Here is a 5,349-nt window from a genome sequence, read left to right on the forward strand (position 1 = left end):
TGTAGGTGTTTCCATAGGGTTCTCCCATGTAATTCACCTCTTCCGTTGCAGGATTCTCAAGGTCATAAGCTTCTCCGTCAAAGGAGGCTTCTTTAGCACTACCAGATGCAGCTTGTAATCTAGTCAGATTCTGAGAAATCATATTGACTTGCTGAATCAATAATTTGTTCTGAGCCAATATGGCATTCAGAGTATCAATCTCAAGAACTCCTTTCTTCTGAGTTGTCCCATTGTTCACAGGATTTCTTTCAAAAGTGTACATGAACTGGTTATTTGCAACCATTTCAATGAGTTCCTGGGCTTCTGTAGGCATTTTCTTCAGATGAATAGATCTGCCTATAGAATGGTCCAATAACATCTTGGATAACTCAGACAGACCATCATAGAAGATACCTATGATGCTCCATTATTAAAGCATGTCTGAAGGACACCTTCTGATCAATTGCTTGTATCTTTCCCAAGCTTCATAGATGGATTCACCTTCCTTCTGTTTGAAGGTTTAAACTTCCACTCTAAGCTTACTCATCTTTTGAGGTGGAAAGAATTTAGCTAAAAAGGCATTGACTAGCTTTTTCCAAGAGTTCAGGCTATCTCTAGGTTATGAGTTCAACCATATACTAGCTTTGTCTCTTACAGCAAAAGGGAAAAGCATAAGTCTGTAGACCTCGTGATCAACTCCATTGGTCTTAACAGTGTCACATATTTGCAAAAATTCAGCCAAGAACTGATGAGGATCTTCCAATGAAAGTCCATGAAACTTGCAATTCTGTTGCATCAGAGAAACTAATTGAGGCTTAAGCTCAAAGTTGCTTGCTCCAATGGCAAGAATAGAGATGCTCCTCCCATAGAAGTTGGGATTTAGTGCAGTAAAGTCACCAAGCACATTCCTTGCACTGTTGGAATTGTTGTTACTTTTGGCTGCCATGTCTTCTTCTTTTTCGAAAATTTCTATCAGGTCCTCTCCAGAGAGTTGTCCTTTAGCTTCTCTTAGCTTCCTCTTCAGAGTCCTTTCAGGTTCAGGATCAGCTTCAACAAGAATGCTTTTATCCTTGTTCCTACTCATATAAAAGAGAAGAAAATAAAGAAAGTATGGAATCCTCTATGTCACAGTATAGATATTCTTTGATGTGTCAGAGGAAAAGAAGAATAGAAGGATGAGGGAGAGAAAAGAATTTGAACTTACAGAGGGGGAGGGGGTCCGAATTACTAAAGGAGGATAAGTGTTTAAATAGAAAGATATGGGAGAGAGAGAATTTTTGAAAATTTTTTAAATAAAATAAAATCAGAGTTTAAAACAATTAGTTAATTAAAAAGAATTTTGAAAAAGTTGTTAGTGGTTTTCAAAAAGATAAGAAATTAGAAAAAGATTTTGAAATTAAAATAAAAGAGATATGTTTTAAAAAAGATATGATTGAAAAAGATGTGTTTGAAAAGATATGATTGAAGAAAATTTGATTTTTTTTAAAAAAGATATGATGGAAAAGATATGGTTGAAAAAGATTTTTTTTAAAAAAAGATTTGATTTTTAAAATTGATGACTTGACTAACAAGAAAATAAAAGATATGATTCTAAAATCCAAATATTGAACCTTTCTTAACAAGAAAGTAACAAAGTTGAAATTTTTGAATCACAACATTAATTATTAGCAAGGATTTTCGAAAAATATTAAAAGAAAAATGAAAAAGATTTTATTTCGGGAAAGATATGATTGATAAGAGAGGATATGAAAAAGATAAGGTTTTGAAAAATTAGTTTTAAAACTTGAAAAATTGAAAAAGATTTGAATTGAAAACAAAATCACCTCCCTGCTGTTATCCTGGCATTAAACGCCCAGAATGGTATCTATTCTGGCGTTTAACGCCCACTTGGCTGCCTCTTTGGGCGTTTAAACGCCAGAAATCCTTCTTTACTGGGCGTTTTAAATGCCCAGCTTTTTCTCTGTGATTCCTTTGCTGTATGTTCTGAATCTTCATTTCACTGTATTATTGACTTGAAAAGACATAATTTTGAATTTTTTTGAATTTTTAATGATAAGAGAGAAAAACAATAGAATGAAATTAATCATGAAAAATTAAGATCAAAACAAGGAATGCATGCAAGAACACTTTGAATGTCAAGATGAACACCAAGAACACTTTGAAGATCATAATGAACATCAAGAAAATATTTTTAAAAATTTTTAAGAAAAGAAAGACATGCAAGACACCAAACTTAGAAATTGATACTAGACTCAAACAAGAGACACAAAATATTATTTTTTTTTGTTTTATGGTTTTATAATTTTTTTTGTATTTTTTTTCAAAAATTATTTTTGGAAAAGAAAATAAGGAACTCAAAATTTTTAATAAGAATTCCAGGAATCATGCAATGTTAGTCCAAAGCTTCAGTCTAAAAAGATTAGACTTGGCCAGCCAAGCTTCAGCAAGACATTACATACAATAGCCAAATTGATGGGAATCAACTAGCTCATGTGATGATAAAGGCATCATCTAAAACTCTAGAATTCGTTCTTAAAAATTCTGAAAAACAAAATAAAAAAATACCTAATCTAAGCAACAAGATGAACCGTCAGTTGTCCAAACGTGAACAAACCCCGATAATGGCACCAAAAACTTGGTACATAGAATCATGATCTCACACACTTTCTTCACAACTCCGCGTAACTGACCAGCAAGTGCACTGGGTCGTCCAAGTAATACCTTACGTGAGTAAGGGTCGATCCCACGGAGATTGTTGGCTTGAAGTAAGCTGTGGTTATCTTCTTAATCTCAGTCAGGCAGATTCAAATGGTTTTGAGGTTTTGATAATTAAAAGATAAATAAGACATAAAATAAGATAGAAATACTTATGTAATTTATTGGTGGGAATTTCAGATAAGCGTATGGAGATGCTTTGTTCCTTCTGAATCTCTGCTTTCCTACAGCCTTCATCCAGTCATACGTACTCCCTTCCATGGGAAGTTGTATGTTGGGGGATCACCGTTGTCAATGGCTACCGTCCGTCCTCTCAGTGAAAATGGTCCAGCTACGGGTTACGTAGGGCTAATCATCTGTCGGTTCTCAATCGTGTCGGAATAAGATCCATTGATCCTTTTGTGCACTGTCACTGCACCCAGCACTCATGAGTTTGAAGCTCGTCACAGTCATCCCATCCCAGATCCTACTCGGAATACCATAGACAAGGTTTAGATTTTCTAGATCTCAAGAATGCTGCCAATTGATTCTAGCTTATACCACGAAGACTCTGATCGCACGGAATGGAAGGCTCTGTTGTCAGGAGAGGAAACCATGCATTGTGAACCAGGAGGCCAAGAGATATGCATTCAAGGTTGTTTTCTAGTAGAACGGAAGTGGTTGTCAGGCACGCGTTCATAAGTGAGAATGGTGATGAATGTCACTTGATCATCACATTCATCATGTTGAAGTGCGAATGGATATCTTAGAACAAGAATAAGCTTGAATTGAATAGAAAATAGTAGTAATTGCATTAATTTATGAGGAACAGCAAAGCTTCACACCTTTAATCTATGATGTGTAGAAACTCCACCGTTGAAAATACATAAGTGATGAAGGTCCAGGCATCAAATAACATGAAACAATCGAAAAAGGGTTCAAAGACCTGATCCCAAGATCAAAGATGATCAAAAGATGAAAATACAATCGTAAAAGGTCCTATTTATAGTGAACTAGTAACGTAGGTTTTACAGAAATAAGTAAATGATGCAGAAATCCACTTCCGGGGCCCACTTGGTGTGTGCTTGGGCTGAGCATTGAAGCTTTCACGTGCATAGGCTTTTCTTGGAGTTAAACGCCAACTCTGGTGCCAGTTTGGGCGTTTAACTCCAGCTTTTATGCCAGTTCTGGCATTTAATGCTAGAAAAGGGTCTCTGATAGGCGTTTTGATGCCAATTTAGGCCATCAAATCTCGGGCAGAGTATGGACTATTACACATTTCTGGAAAGCCCAATATGTCTACTTTGCAACGCAATTGAGAGCGTGCCAATTGGGCTTCTTTAGCTCCAGAAAATTCATTTTGAGTGCAGGGAGGTCAGAATCCAACAGCGTCTGCAGTCCTTTTTCAGCCTCTAAATCAAATTTTTGCTCAGGCCCCTTAATTTCAACCAGAAAATACCTGAAATCACAAAAAAATAGACAAACTCATAGTAAAGTCCAGAAAAGTGATTTTTGCATAAAAACTAATAATTATATACTAAAAACTAGCTAAATCATACTAAAAACTACCTAAAAACAATGCCAAAAAGCGTATAAGTTATCTGTTCATCAGTTATTTGCAACCATCTCAATGAGTTCCTGGGCTTCTGCAGGTGTTTTTAGATGAAGATATCCTCCTGGAGAATGGTCCAATGACATTTTAGACAATCAGACAGACCATCATAGAATATACATATGATGCTCCATTTTGGAAGCATGTCAGAAGGACACCTTTTGGTTAATTGTTTGTATCTTTTCCAAGCTTCATAGAGGGATTCACCTTCCTTCTGTCTGAAGGTCTAGACTTCCACTCTAAGCTTGCTCATCTTTTGAGGTGAAAAGAATTTCGTCAAGAAAGCATTGACCAGCTTGTCCCAAGAGTTCAGGCTTTCTCTAGGTTGTGAGTTCAACCATGTCCTAACTTTGTCTCTTACAGCAAAAGGGAAAAGCATTATTTTGTAGACCTCAAGATCAACCCCATTGGTCTTAAAATTATCACAGATCTGTAAGAACTTAGTTAAGAACTAATGAGGATCTTCCGATGGAAGTCCATGAAACTTGCAATTAGGCTGCATTAGAGAAACTAATTGAGGCTTAAGCTCAAAGTTGTTTGCTCCAATGGTAGGAATTGAGATGCTTCTTCCATAGAAGTCGGAAGTTGGTGCAATATAGTCATCAAGCATCTTCCTTGCATTCCTAGCATTGTTGTTGGGTTCAGCTGCCATGTCTCCTTCTTTTTTGAAATTCTCTGAAAGGTCCTCTTCGGAGTATTATGCTTTAGCTTCTCTTATCTTCTTCTTCAGAGTCCTTTCAAGTTCAGGATTAGCTTCAACAAGAATGTTTTTATCCCTATTTCTGCTCATATGAAAAAGAAGAGAACAAAAGGGAGTAGTGGAATCCTCTATCTCACAGTATAGAGATTCATTGATGTGTCAGAGGAAAAGAGGAATAGAAGGATGAGGTAGAGAGAAAGTAAGAAGAATTCGAATACAGAGAGGCAGAGAGAGTTTGAATTTTTAGAAGAGTAGAAGAGAATTATTAGCAATTAAATAAAATAAATAGAAAGAATGAGAGAGAGAGTTTTCGAAAATTTAAAACTAAAACAATTAGTTAATAAAAAAGATTTTTTGAAAAAGT

The 5,349-nt window shown here is 35.8% G+C and overlaps 2 non-coding genes across 2 annotated transcripts; both read left to right on the forward strand.

The window, feature by feature from the left end:
• The first annotated feature begins 412 nt into the window (after positions 1 to 412).
• Positions 413 to 520, forward strand: LOC127747850 (small nucleolar RNA R71). The gene has a single exon (XR_008009797.1). It is a non-coding gene; the product is annotated as a small nucleolar RNA R71 (small nucleolar RNA).
• Positions 521 to 4,424: 3,904 nt separating this feature from the next.
• LOC127748032 (small nucleolar RNA R71) lies at positions 4,425 to 4,532 on the forward strand. The gene has a single exon (XR_008009975.1). It is a non-coding gene; the product is annotated as a small nucleolar RNA R71 (small nucleolar RNA).
• The last annotated feature ends 817 nt before the right edge of the window (positions 4,533 to 5,349 follow it).

This window comes from Arachis duranensis, chromosome 5 (genome assembly GCF_000817695.3).
Source record: "Arachis duranensis cultivar V14167 chromosome 5, aradu.V14167.gnm2.J7QH, whole genome shotgun sequence".
In the NCBI taxonomy this organism is placed as follows: Eukaryota; Viridiplantae; Streptophyta; class Magnoliopsida; order Fabales; family Fabaceae; genus Arachis; species Arachis duranensis.